Source organism: Enhydra lutris, unplaced genomic scaffold (genome assembly GCF_002288905.1).
Source record: "Enhydra lutris kenyoni isolate GAN:26980312 unplaced genomic scaffold, ASM228890v2 scaffoldscaffold43, whole genome shotgun sequence".
Taxonomy (NCBI): Eukaryota; Metazoa; Chordata; class Mammalia; order Carnivora; family Mustelidae; genus Enhydra; species Enhydra lutris.
Window position 1 is genome coordinate 13897217 of NW_019154127.1, and position 14254 is coordinate 13911470.

At 65.0% G+C, this 14254-nt stretch overlaps 1 long non-coding RNA gene across 1 annotated transcript; it reads right to left on the reverse strand.

Moving 5' to 3' along the window:
- Positions 1 to 3666: 3666 nt before the first annotated feature.
- Positions 3667 to 13956, reverse strand: LOC111155619. The gene is made up of 3 exons (XR_002641152.1): positions 13752 to 13956; positions 13253 to 13490; positions 3667 to 13154 (listed from the first exon to the last, which is right to left on the reverse strand). It is a non-coding gene; the product is annotated as an uncharacterized LOC111155619 (long non-coding RNA).
- Positions 13957 to 14254: the final 298 nt, after the last annotated feature.

Consider the following 14254-nt stretch of genomic DNA (forward strand, 5'->3'; position numbering starts at 1 on the left):
GCTCAGCCTGGGGCTTCAGGGTCCGTCCCTGTGGAGTCCCTCACTCCCACCCTGGTCCAGCCGCGTCCAGCCGCACCCCCTCGCCCCAACACCGCGAGGTGTTGTGTCCCCAGCACCTCCACGCCCATCTCCGCCGCCAAGAGTCCCACGTGCCTCCCCCTTCCGGGCCCGGGACTGGCGGGGAACCTGCACCCCATTTGCCCGCAGCAGGAGTTTGCTGGGTGTGACCGCTGAGTGCACAAGTCCTGGCCCACACCGGGGTCCCGGTGGTTCCTCACGGACGACGTCCATGCCAGGCCTCCTGTCCGGCCCCGGAGTGTGGCCCTTGGACCGCGCTCTGTCCCTGTCTGTGGGGCACAGACCCTCTCTGCTGCCTGATTGTGTGCCTGGAGAGCCGCCGAGCCCAACCCGCAGGAGCCCGGCCTGTGCATGGGGCTCTCGGGGGCCACGCCTGGGTCCTCCTCGACCCTGACTCGTGGTGCATCCCCAAGTGTGGGACTCTGCGATTTGGAATTCTAGCCTCAAGTCATCACCGCAGAGGGGACACCTGCTGTCCAGAGCCCTGCGTGTCCCTTCCCGGTGCTGGAGCCAGTGGTCCGACTTGGGGCCCCCGTTTCTTCACGTCCCCCAACGACATCAGGAGACCCAGAGGGATGCCTCTGGGAGTGCCGGGTGTGGGGGAGATGCCTCCCATCCTTAGGGGCTCAGACCCAGGACCACACCAGGGCTGCCTGTCCTCAAAGCCATGCCATGACCCACTGGGAGTCACCTTGGGGCTGTCCCTCCTGGGAGACCTGTCCCCTCCACCCCTCCTGGGCTGGGGCCACCTGGCTCATTGGGTCGGGGGCAAAGGGACACATCAGCCCCTGCAGTTCCCAGGGTCTGCCTCTTCCAGCGACCTCCTGCCTGCACGCTGCAGCATTGGGTCACCCCGTCAGCGCTGGGTGCCACGCAGATCCCTCACACTGTGCGTCTGTCCTGTCCCTCTGCCGCTGAAGGACAGGGTGTGTCCAGAGGGGCAGGGAGGCCCATGCTGCCTGGGACAGCCCCGGGGTGAGCGGGTGGGGCAGCAGGAGCCCCTCAGCAGAGCACAGAACCCCGTCCTCCGGGGCTCGGGAGGGACCCCGGGGAGAGACGCCTGCCTGCGGGCACTGCTGGAGGGACCCTGTGGGTGGAGGGACGGGGTGGCCTGCACCGGGACAGCACTGGGACAGCAGCCACAAGGGCGCCCCGCCTGGTGGGCAGCATTTGCCTGGTGACCCCATGGCCCCCACCGGGCACCCTGCACGTGGTCCTGGGGCCGTGACCCCCTCCTCCAGGGTAGGGGCGAGCCAAGGGACAGAGCCCAAGCCACCCTACAGAGAAGTGGGAAGAAACCTCAAGAACACCTGGAACGGGGGTGGCTGACGTTGCCCGTCCCGGGCCCGTGTCGGCCCCTCTCGGACCTGAAAGTCTGAGGCCACGGTCTCAGGAAATATTTAGGAAGTTCTGGGAGGCCTGAATTTCAGGATGACTGAGCTAGCAACTGTCGGCCTGGGATGGAGGGGAAGTCCCCCCACCCCCAGCCCCGCGGCCGCCCGGTGACAGCGGCGAGGGGCCCCGTTCCCCTTCCAGCCCCTCCCCGCACACAGGGGTGACGTGCCTGGGGTGTCTGGGTCTGAACACGGGAGACTGTCCCCACGCTTCATTGTCAAGACTATTTCCTGAACCAGTTCCACTTGTGGCACAATCCATGTTGTGCCAGTTGGCTGTTGTAAGTGCCCATTGCCGTGGGGCTCAGCCCCTTCACGCCGTCAGGCAGCGTCCCCACTGCCCGCGTCCAGGCCCCTCCACCTCCCCCGGAGCCCTGGCCTAGGAGGTGCCGCCCCCCACCCACCCCGTGCCCTCTGTCCAGCTCTCGCGCCCCCGGCAGCCTCCGGGGAGTGGACCACAGCGCACGTGGCCTCGACGGCCGGCGCGTCTCCCTCCAGGCAGCCTTCGAGGCGCCTCCGAGTGGCAGCAGGGGCCGGGCCTCGTCCCTTGTGGAGGCTGACGTTCCGTCGTGGCGCAGTGGGCCTCTCCCTCCTCCCTGGGTGCCCCATGGGCCGTCCCAGCATCCCGACTGCCGCCGCGAGGGACGCTGCTGAGAGTTGGGTCGTGCGGACGCGTCTCTGAGATCCTGCTTTCGCTTCTGGTGGAGGAGCGTGGGGTTTCTGGGCCGCAGGCCGGCTCCACGTTGGGTGTTTGAGGAACCGCGATGGTGCGTCAACGGCGGCTGGGCCCCTCCACACTCTGGCCCACTGTGCGCGGCTCCGCGTTCTCCGCAGTGGCCGTTTGCACGGGTGTGTGCAGTGGCCGTTGTGCTGTGTGTACCGGAAAGGTCAAGGCCTGGGGCGGGGGGCGAGCCCCCGCACCTTCTCCCCGAGAGCCGTGAGGGCCTCCGCTTTGCCTCTTGCCCTCCCGGCGCGTCCATCAGTTTGGATGTGCTGTTTGGGAAGCTGTGGACATTCGCACACTTGTCCTGGGCTGAGGGGACGTCCTCACGGGCTCCCTGCCCTAGAACATTCTGTAGGACCGCCCGTGGCCATGGCTCTGCTGCTCCTTGGATGCCTCCCGGTCCGTGATGGCTCCCAGCGTCTCTGGGCCTGGACTCCGCTCCCGAGGACGTTCCCTTTGCTGCAGACGGCGACCCGCACTCTGGGCCCCGCTGCCCCTCGGGGTCCCCGGCCTACTGGCTGTCCCTTCCCCGGCTTCCTGTAACCTGGGAGGTGGGTCTACAGTGGCCGGCCCCATCCTTAACCGGGGCTGCAGGTGTTTGCTCCCAGCGGGCACGTACCGGGTGTGGGACCCCGACTCTGGCCTCCAGGCCACGTGCTGTGACCCTTCCCTGCTGCAGCCCCCAGTGGCCCCTCCCAGTGGCCTCCACTCCCCCCCAGTCCCAGGACGAGGCGGGGATCACAGCAGGGGCCGCGGGGACCGGGTTCTGGGCTCGCGGGCACCCTGGTGACTGGCTGGCCTTCCTCCGCGAGGAAGGGTCCTCCCTTCAGGTTCCTTCTTTCCAGCCTCTGCTTTTTTGGGCTGGTTCCCAGTTTAGATTTAATAAAGCGTCTCTTTGGGCGCCTGGGTGGCTCAGTGGGTTAAAGCTGCTGCCTTCAGCTCAGGTCATGATCCCAGGATCCTGGGATCGAGCCCCGCATCGGACTCTCTGCTCAATGGGGAGCCTGCTTCCTCCTCTCTCTCTGCCTGCCTCTCTGCCTACTTGTGATTTCTCTCTGTCAAATAAATAAATAAAATCTTAAAAAAAAAAAATAAAATAAAATAAAGCGTCTCTTTGCATTTTTATCCCTTCAAGGTGTTAGTGGCGAACCCCAGCCCTGATTCCAGGCAGAGCTCAGCGTGCCCTCGGCTCCACCCCGGGGTGGCCGTCCGGCCCATGCCAGGTGCCTGGCGCCCTCGCTCCTGCCTCACCGGGCCTGTCGCGGGGCCTGGATTCGCCACTTCTCTGGGTCCTTCCGCGGACGCTGCACACGGGTCTCAGGTAGCCCACACGGGCCAGGCGGCGCGCCCTCCGGGTTTTCTAAGGGCCCTGCGGCCGTTAGGCGCGGGACGTGCAGCGGAGGCTTCCGGACCCTTGCGAGCAGCCGACGGTTTCCGTGTTGAGCCTTGCGCCGGGAGGGCTGCGGACCCCCCCCCCCCCCCCCCGCCGCGGTGCCTCTGGGCGTCTCTGTCACGATCTGAAACTCTCGGTTTCTAAGAAAGTCGCCGTATTACTCAGTCGCTGGGTCTCTGGGAGGCCTGGTTCCGCGGCCGCAGCCCCGAGCCTGGCGGGTTTCCTCGAGCTCCCGGGCCGGCTCCTCCCCTGCCACCACCGCCGGGGCCACGAGCCCCGGGCACACACATGGTGTGTGGACATGCGTCTCAGCAGGCGTGTTAGTGGCCGGGGATTATGGAAATTTAGCTGTTTCCTCGAAGTACCAAGAGCAGTACCTTGCACGTGGACTTTCTTTTTCAAACCCTGAAACTATTTTGACAACGTGAGCGTCAGGTCCAGCTGCTCAGCCCCTGTGGGTGCAGGGCTCCCTCGCGCATCCGCCGGCCTGTCACCTCCTCCCTGTCCTGCGAAGCTCCCACGTGACAGGGGCAGCAGCCGCGCCACCAGCTCCCCAGGCCGGTGGCTGCCACACGCGTGCTCCGGGGCTCCCTCGGGTCCGTGCATGGAGGCAGCAGGCCCTCCTGGGGTCCTGGGCTCTCAGCTGCCCTCACGGGGGCTGGCGGTCATGGAGCGCGTGTCCACGACTGCCCGGCTGCCCACCCAGCCCCATCCGCCCGTCTGGCCTCCCCGGTCTGTGTCGACAGGAGCACGTGGGTGGCCTGGGCTTTCCTCCCCCAAGCTGCTGTCCTTTGGGGGCATTTCCTGAGTCAGCCTGGCACGGCGAGGGGCCACTTAACTCCACGCGAGCTCCGTTCTCCGTGCTGTATGGCCCTGGGTGGGCTGCCCAGCGGTCTGGGCCTCCGCTTCCTCGCCTGTGAAGTGGGGAGAGTGAAGAAGCTATTTCTCGATGCGCCGGGAGGTCAGGGCAGGTTAGTCCAGGGCGGCAGGTGCAGGTGCGGACGGTGTCGGGACATGATGACGTGGCCAGGTTATCAGCAAGCAGGCTCCAGAGAACAGGGCCAGGTCCCCCATCCCTGCCCACGAGCGGACGCCACCCTGGGCACAGGTGGGAGGGGGCAGGCAGGTGGGGCAACGGGGAGGAGAGCTGCCAGGAGGCCGAGATACAGGGCAGTCGTGGGGCTGGGGGCTGAGCTCTGTCGGAGGCCCTGGGGTGCTGCCCGGGGGCCAGAGCGTGGAGGCCACGGTGGAGTGGCATCTGGAGCGTCCCTTAGTGGCTGTGGAGGGATGCCAAGCTGCGGGCCGGGAGGAGTGGGCCCGCTGTAGCCAGTGGGGCCGAGAATGCCAGCCAGCAGAAATGAGGGGCGCTGGGGTGCTCCTTCTGGGGGTGACGGGGGTTTGGTGCTTGCCAGGATACATCTGAGATGACATTGGGGCCTGGGAGGCCGACTTTGGAGTCTTTCCTGGAAGAGAAGCAGCAGGGGGCAGTGTGGGAGTGGGTGGCCCCAGCAAGGTGGGGGCCAGAGGTCAGAGAGGACCCCATGTCCTGGACCCAATGGGAGAGGACGCTGCAATGGGGACTCTGGTCGGTGCAGTCACTTTGGGAGAACACATGCGTGTTCCGTGTGGGCCCCGCTTGTCTGGGGGTCCCCAACCTCAAGGGCAGGGACTAGAAGGCTGTCTGTCTGCTGTGGGGCCGGTGAAGCGGCTTCGGGAGGCCCCGCCTGGAAGAAGGAGGCACATGGGAGGTCAGGCAGTGTCCGAGGGCAGCCCTGGGCAGGAACTAGGTGCCCGGGTGGCCGGGATGCCCTGGCTTCCTGCCCCTGAGCTCAGCGCCCCTGCAGGTGGGGGGCTCCGCCCAGGGGCCCAGCGCCCCTGTGCCCTTCTCTGCCCCCCTCCTCAGACCCCGAGCTCCCTTCAGATGATGACCCCAGGCATGCGGGTCTCAGGAGAGCGAGAGCGCACTAGCAGGCGTGGACGGGAGGCCCCGGTGCACAAGCGCCCCCGCGCTCCAGCCGTGGCCCCTCATGCCACGCTGTCTCCGGAGCCCCCAGGACTGAGCCAGGATGCGGGAATGGGTGGCTGCTGGCACTGGTGCGTGAACTTGACCAGGCTGCCATACTGGAGATCTGGAGTGAGGCCTCATGGCCCACCCTGTCCTCACCGGTGTGGACCAGCGTGGGGCGCGGCAGGCAGGGGTAGGACCTCTGGTGCAGGGCGGCCGTGGGGATGGAACGGATAGAATCCGCAGGCTTCCCTTCACTCCAGGCGCTGTCGATTCTAAATAAGGCCAGGGTGTGGCCCCTACCCTTGGGGCACCCCTGGGCCTCTCTTCCCCTCTCAGGGTTCCCTGCCCTGCAGCTCCCTGCCCTCTAGACTTCTCTGTGCCCCCCACCCAGGTTCCTGCACCCCTCTCCAGCTCAGAGCCCCTCCTTGCACGGCCACCTGCCTGACCCCCACACGCTTGGGGCCTCCTCCTGCACCCACGGGCGGGGCAGCTAGTGACCTGGAGCGCCAGAGCCCTGCAGGTGCTGTGCCCTGCTCTGCGACTGCCCTCCGTCCCTGGCTGGTCCTCCAGCCTTCAGAGTTGGGGTCGCTTCCCAGACAGTGACCTGCCGTCCGGGGCCTGGTCACCCTTGCTTTGCCCCCTGCCCCTCGCTGGCCACAGCGAGTCTGCTGTCCCCTGGTCCCACGGGCCAGCCCACGGCCCGGAAGGTCAGTGTATGACCCCGGGCTGGCCGCGCACAGGCAGACAAGTGCTGTCCCTGTAGGGGAGGCCCGTGCTGATGCAGGGGACGCTGCGCTCTCCTGCCCTGGGCGCAGCGGGAGCCCACGCCAGGCTCCTCAGGCCTGACCTTGCCTGGCCTGGCCTGAGGCCAATTCTCCCTCGCGGACTGTTCTCTGGGAATTTCCTGGTCAGAGTCCTTGCCACAGACACAGTCTCTGGGGAAACCCCATGTGAAAGTGCAGTCACCAGGTCAGCGGGGAGAGTCCTGGCTCCAGCAGGGCCAGGAGGGGACACCTGGCCTCCTGGGAGTTGCAGGCAGGTGTCTCTTCACGCCCGGGGTGGAGTGTATCACACTCTGAAGTGCCCCTCGAGGCCACGCTCCACCCTGCCTGGACAGGGACCTCGACCTCTTTGAGCTCGGAGCTCTGATCTCCAAGCACCTCTCTGCTCCAGGGCCTTGGCACAGGCTGTCCCCACGCCTCCTCCCTGAGGGCCTGTGCAGGGAGGGGCCTAGCACAGCGTGGATGCCCATCACGGGCTCATTGGATGAAAGTCGGTTTAAAGCCCTCACAGACTCCTTGAACTTGAAGGAGCAAAGATCAAAGGAAAGGCCATTGGGGGATGGGAGAGAGACTCTGGTGGTGGAGGGCCTGGGAGGGCTGACTTAGGAGCCTTACGAGGCTCCAGGGAATGCCGAGGCCCAGGGACGCTGTGAGGCCAGGGCTGAGAGTGGGGGGTGCCGAGCACATCTCCTGCACGCGTGTCCGGCTCTCCAGGGGCCTTTCCACAGGGGCCTCTGGTTCCTGGAAGGTACCTGCAGACCCTGTTGCCCAGGAACGTTCTAGAAGGTGTGAGGCAGGTGGGGCTCTAGCACCCCGTGGTGGGGCTTGCAGGGTACCCCCTTTCCTCTTCTCGGGCAGCCCAGCCACCCGGGGCCCCTCTCCCCGGAGCCACACTAGGGGCTGCCTGTCAGACTCTCGGGTTCTCAGGAGAGAGAAATCCCCTTTCCTGCTCGGGCTAAACTGAGCCTCGTGGAAATGTCGGGCGGGAGCGGGGCTCCGTGGGGACTTTCTTGGGAAGCGGCAGGGGACTTGCCCTGGCTTTCCATTTCTCTGCATGGGAGCCTGACCCTGAGACAGGCCTGGCTGGGAGGAAGTGAGCTGTGGGCGGCACCGAGCGGGGGGGCAGAGGGCAGCGTCTGGCCCAGGGAAACAATGCAGCCAGACATGGGCCGTACACCAGGGGCGGGCACCCCTGCCACCTTGCTGGCCAGCGTGCCCTGTGCCCTGGGCTGGGGGTCAGCGAGGCTGGAAGATGGGGCCGTCCGAGGGGTGGGGGCTCCGAACCCCACCAGCAGCTGGTGCTTCCCCACTCCCGGGACAGGAACAGGCTGTTTTCTCCACAGACCCCCACAGCCTCTGGGTGCTGGGATGGGTTTGGGTGGACAGCGGGCACCCCGTACTCCGTCCCCTCCCGCTGTGGCGTGGGCCTCCCACTGCCCCACCCGTCCCACCCCAGCAGCGGGGTCCCAGGGCGCACCTAGAGTCCCAGCACCTGGGACCGGGTGGAAGGTACATTAGTGGGCTGGGCAGGTGCTCTGGCCCCGTGGAAAGTGGGTGTCAAGCCTGGCAGAGGACAATTGGACGACCAGTGCCATGGGGGCCTCACTCAGGCGAGGAAGGTCCCCGACTCCCATTCAGTGGTAGAGCACGTTGCTTCTTCCCGAGGCAGCCTCCCCACGGGGCCAGGACTGCGGTGTGTCATCATTAGAGGGACACCGTTGGATTCCCTTGAGATGACCAGCTCGGGAGGAACTCGGAGGATGCACCTTTACGACTGCCTGTGGGAGACCCCGCGCCTGCTCCAGGCGCGGGCTCCCGCCTGCCCTGTGCTGCCCGTGCCCGTGCCCGGGGCCGTCCGTGCTCTGGCCCCGTGTGTCCCGCGTGCCCCATGTGTCCTGCACGCGCACAGTCTTCTGGAGAGACAGCACGGTTTTTCCCATGCATTCTCCACGGGGCTCCCTTGGGCCGGGAGCCGGGAGCAGGGAGCCGGGAGCCGGGAGCAGCGGGCCGGGAGCCGACAGCCAGGCCCCAAGTGTAAGGTGTGTCTCTCTGAGCACAGCGCGTGCTCCCATGTGGGGCTGTGACAGGAAGCCCGGTGTCGCTTAGGACAGCTTCCCCAGATCAAACCCACAGCGGCACTAAGTGACAGCTTCACGTCGGCGTCGAGCTTCAGAGCCGTGGAGAGGTGGGTGGGAACCATGCACGTCTGCATGGGTGGTCGGACCTCACAGCGGCAACCGGGTTCGCCCCATGCAGCTGGATGCTGCCTATATCCCCGACGCCGTCCCGCCAGCCGGGGACGCACGGGCCCTTCCCTGGGGTGAGGGTGGCCGGGCGGTGTCCTGAGTGCAGAGGGCGGGGCCAGACCTTCATTTGGGTTCTTGGAGAGGTGAAAACGTCTCAAATAAGAAAGCTGGCACGTGCCGACTTGAAGGGGCGGGTGTGGCTGTGGCTAATTCCTCCCGTTATTTGATGGCCAGAAAGAAGATTCTAGCATGAGCCTTGGTGTGGACAAAGAGGAACCAGAAGGCCCCCGGCCCTCACCCACCCCACGGCCACTCCCGATGTCTGTCTGTCTCCAGGAAGGGGAAGACATGTGGCCAATGCCATGTGCTGGACGGTAGTGCTCCTGACCCGAGGCCACCGAGGCTCGTTGGGGGCACCTGCCTCTGCAGAATTATGATCGTCCATTCACATTTGTGTGGGTGGATGGATTCGCGGCGGGATTGGAGAGAGCCGCTCCGTTTTGCAGAAACAGGAACTCCTCTCTGGGAAGGAAGCTTGTGTATTTGGACCCTGGCCTGCGGCCAGGTGGCAGGTGCTGGAGAAAGTCTGGTTTCCGTAGCCTGGCGGGCGTCTGGCCTGGAGGCAGTGCCCGCAGCCCTGGCCAGTGCACCCCTGCCACAAAGAGCCACGGGTACACCGGCACCCCACCCTCCCCACCTACCTGGAGTCCAGCTCCTCTCCTGGAAAACTCCTGGGCCTCGGGTGGCAGCCAGGATGCCCAGGAGTGGCTGGGGAAGGTGACCTGCTGGCCCCCGGTGCCCCAGGTCGAGAGCAGAGCAGATGCCTTCCCGTCCCCCACCAGCTAGCACACCCTAGAGTGTCCCCAGGCTCACGTCCTCGGGGAGCCCGAGGTTTGCAGCACTGGAATGTTCTCCCGCGAGCTGCCTGGGGGGCTGGGTGTGGAGTTTCCCCAGGCAGCCTGGAGAAAGTAAACACAGGTGGGGCTTGCCGGGAGGAAACGGGCTGCACGTTGGCCTGGCTGGTGAACGGGCAGCAGGGACTTCCCGCCGCTCCCCGTGGCCTCTGGCCAAGACGCACGACTTTCTCCAGGCGAGTTTCCAGAGGTCTGACACCAGACAGAAGCGGTGCTCCCAGTACCGCGAATGTACTTGAGGCCGCTGAGTCGTGCATTTAAAGTCCATAAAATGGTGAATTTCCTTATTTGTGTTTTAGCACGGCACAAATAAACAAGTAGATGGGAAGAACCCACACGGGCCTTTTCACCCCGCCTGCGGGCAGAGGTCCAGCGCAGGGGCCCCGTGCTCCATTCGCCAGGCCGAGGCGGGTGCGGCGGGATCCAGGCGCTGGGGCGGAAGGGCCGTGGGCCCTGTTTCCGTCCTCCTGTCCCAGGGCCGCCCCTGCGGGCCTTGCCTCCAGCCAGCACGGGGCGCGCAGAAGCCTGCCTGGCCCTTCTGTGCCTCCCGGAGACGGCTGTGCTCTCGCGGGCTTCGGTGAGGAGGCCAGGCCCTCCGGAGAGCCTCCCCCGGGAAGGGCGGCGCGTGCGTCACCGACTCGTATCTTTAGGACCCTTTGGCTGCAGGCCGCGTGGTCGTGGGAGTGGCACGGGTGGAGATCGCGCGTGCCAGCCTGGAAGTCCTCCTGCCCAGGCCCTTGGAAGCGGGGGCTTGTCGGCTTCCTGCCCGGCCGCCGGAGCCCTGCTCTCTGCAGTGCGTCCCCGAAGCGACGGGCACTGGTCACCTGCGGAGCCGTTGGACGTGGGTGCTGGCTCCCTGGGTCCCGGCCACTGTCCGTGGGCCACACCGCCAGGCGCACACCAGGCTCACACACTCCACACTGCCCTCTCCTCCAGTCCCAGCCCGGGGCCCACAGGTGCCGCTGTCCCTGCCCCAGTCCCTCGTGCTTAGCGCCGGCCTCGCCAGAACCGCGCTTTCTCGCGCCCAACTGCCGGGCTCCGGACGCCGCACGCGTGTGCATCTGCGTGTGCGTGTGTGTGCGTCCGTGGGGGGGGGCAGCCCGCCTGGCCTCGCACGCACACATGCCCCTCCCTCCCCAGGCAGCCTAGGAGCTCAAGGGGCTCCTGAGCCCGCGACCCTGCTGAGCAGGGGAGAGCTGAGAGCCTGGGCAGGGGTACCCGGGGAGGTGGAGCCTGCCTGGACCCCAAAATGCCCCTGGAGACCTGCCCCCCTTTCCCCACAGGGAAGGCAGGGCCAGGGGCTTCCTGGAGACATGGGTCCCACAGGGCCCACACCCCAGTCATGCCGTGCACGGTCCCGCACCTCCCTGTCCCGGGCTCATCTCCCGATAGGTGGGGGCTCTTTCTCTGGAAGCCGAGTGAGCAGGGGGTGCTTCTGCGGGGCCCACCCTGTGGGGCCGTGTGCTCGCTCTGTGCCAGGGTTTCCCAACTGGAACCCCTGATGGAACTGGCACCGTGTGTGGGCCTGGGGATCCTGTGACACACCGCCTGGGACTGGGGCTGCGGCCAGGAGACCCCAGCAGTAGGGCTGGGGCCCCAGACGGGTGTCGCCAGAAGAGGGGAAGGGCAGTGAGGGCCGGGTGGCCGAGGGGAAGGTGTCCGAGTGCCCAGCACTGACCCAGAGCCGTGACTGGTTTCCGGCCGAGTGTCTCTGGTGTGGAAGCCGGATCAGCTTTCTTCCAGAGACGCTGAGAAGGAGGGAGTTATGGGGCTTCTGACTCCCATCACTTCAGTCGCAGGCCTGGGTTCTGGTGGCATAACCCTTCTCCTTTGGGAAGGAAGTGATGTATTCGTTTCCGTCCGAGTCACCGGGTCAGTTTCAGGGCCTAACCTGAAATCCCCGGTTGGTCCTGAACCTGGGCTTGAGCCCGGGTGGGCGAAGACCACATCTCGTCTCCCCTCGGGGACAGGGGACAGGGGACAGGGCTCCTCACGCTGACGCCAGCTGCTGGGCGCTCTCGCCAGCACGGTTCGCCTGGGGTCCGCGACGGGACACCAGCGGCAGCAAACCTGGCCGTGGGCACAGCTGGCCCGTCCCTGGCGCGGCCCGGACACTATGCCTCCGGGGTCAACGGCGACCATGTGTGTGGGCTGGGTCGAGTCCCCCCTCGCAGGGATGGGCTGAAGATAATGGTCTGGGCCGTGTGGGAGATGAACACGAGCCAGAGATCAGACGTCACAGAAGGACTCATCTTGGTTTAGTTGAGTGCGACGGTGTTCTTGGGCCTCGAGCGAGACGTTTGTGGTTTTGGCAAATGTACACCCAGCATCTTGGGGAGGGACGGAGGCACGAGCGGCGTCCGGTTCTTCAGCCGTTCTGCTTCTCCACCATTCATCGTGGGCCACCGAAGACTCACACCACGGCCCACATGGGACCCCAGCGTAAGCCTGGCCGGTGTGATCTCAGCTAAGCCTGCCTGGCCGGTTTGCCTGCCGCCTTGGAGGGGCAGGAGAGGACGGGGCAGAGGGGTCATCTCTGAACTGCCCGTCCGCTGCCTGAACTCCTGGCCCCGGCCATGGGGCAGCTGGCCCTGTCTCTGCCCAGGGTGGGCTCCGAGCCCAGGAAGGCCCGCCGGCTCCCTTCCTCGGGCGTGTGGCCTGGAGCAGAGGAGGGATGCCAGTGGGGTCCAGGGTGGCGTCCCTGGGATTGGCCTGACTTTCTGCCTCACCACGCTCTTCTGATCCCCTTGGCGCTGGTCCCCACGCTCCCGCCGCCACGCCCACCTCTGCTGACCCCGGGCTCAGGCCACCCGTCTCAGGGTCCGCATCTCGGGGTCTCTGCACCCTTCCTCCTGCCTGTGCTCCTTCTTGGCACTGGTGGCGTCCTGCTCCCAAGCCGCGCTCGCACTGCTGGCATGGACGTGGTTCGGTGGCAGTGTGCGGAGACCGGACACGGCGCGGGGACCGCTGAGTCGGGAAAGCTCATGTCTGCAGGCACACATCACTCCCCTGGGCTGTCTTCATGGGGTCACGTTTTCCTAAATTAGAGGAGGCTTCCCGTCTCTCTCTGTGGCCGCGTTTACACAGGATGGAAACAGCTCTTCAAGAGTTACACACTGTCCAGGCGGGCTGGTCCTCACCCCCACTCCGAGCTTCTCCCGTGGAAGCCGAACTTCGGTGTACTTCGACGGCTGAGTCTGGCAATTCCTATTTTGCCAGGAAAGCAGCCTTTCGCTCCCGATTTTCATGAGGGTGGGCTTGACTCCCTCACTTCAGCCCCAAGTCCTGGAGCGGCTCTGCGGCCAGCCTGGGCTCCGCGGTCCCAGGGACCCAGGTGCGATGCTCACAGACATTTTGGGGAGGGCGAGGTGGAATCTTCGGGCCCGTGTGGTGCCGCACGATTTACTTCTGAAAGGGCCGTGTTCCCACGCAGGTGCCGATCCCGGCCACCCCCAGGGGCTCTTCCTGCTGGAGCTCAGGACCCGAAGGCGCCACTGGCCTTTCCTTACCCCCCGGTGGCCGGGGATTGGCTCTTTATTCAAGTGAACGTCCGTTACTGCTCTAAGTTCCCCGGTAATCGGATGCATTTGTTTCTCCTCTTAGGCATTTCAGATCCTACGAGAAACATCGCAGCAAACAAACCAATCATTCAGACACTTACGTGGAACTTTTTTATCTTATAAACGAGCTTTTAGCAAATCAAGTTCACTTACGTGTTCTACTGCATTACGGACTCAAATTATTTAACAGTTCTTAGCTTCAACTCACTACTCTCCCAGCCGTAACGGGCTATTCCTGCCCTCGAGTTTAACCAGCCTCGAGATGACCAACATGAGAACCGCCGATCTGGTGTGTCGTTACCGGGAGGTCTCCGTGGTCGCGGCGTGGCGCGGTGTGGTCGCGGCGCGATGTGTCTGTGAAGAATTTCGTGGACCATTGAGCTGAACGTGTCTGTTACAGAAATAGGTCGCAGTCACTTGCAGGCTCTTCATTCTTCGGGCGGCGGCAGACCGTACGGGACGTGAAATTCACCGTTCTCGCCATTTCTCAGCGCACAGCCCAGCAACAGGAGCACGTTCGCAGGGTTGCTCAGCCGTCCCCGCTGCCCACCTCCGGGACCCTTCATCTTCCCAGAGTGGAACCCCGTCCCCGTGAAACGCCGACTCCCCAGCCCTCCCCAGCCCTCCCCAGCCCCTGCAGCCACTGTCTTACTTCCTGTCTCTGCGTTGACTCCTCCGCGTCCCTCAGGTATGTGGATCACACAGGATTTGTCGTCTGGTGACCGCTCGTGGCACGCAGCCTCGGGTCCTCAAGTCCGTCACATTGTGGCAAATGTCAGAACGTCCTTCCTGTTGAAGGACTGAGTGCTGTCCCCTTGTCTGTGCCGTTGACCCGTCCCTCTGCGCAGACAGTGGGTTGTTTCCTTCCGCCTTCTGGGCATTGTGGAGAGCGCTGTGTGGGCGTCGGCATGCAAATACCCGTTCGACTTCCAGCTTTTGCTTTTTTGGGGTGTTTGCCCAGAAGCAGGATTGCTGCATGACGTAGTAGGTCTTTAATTTTTTGAGGGGCCCCCATCCTGTTTTCCGCCATCGTACACGCCTTCTGACAGGGTGCACGTCCCAGCTATCCCTCGTCCTCACCAACACTTGTGTTTTTCCTTTTTCGTTTTCTTTATTTAAAGCTCTTAATTTTATTTTTGTGTATACACTTAAAAA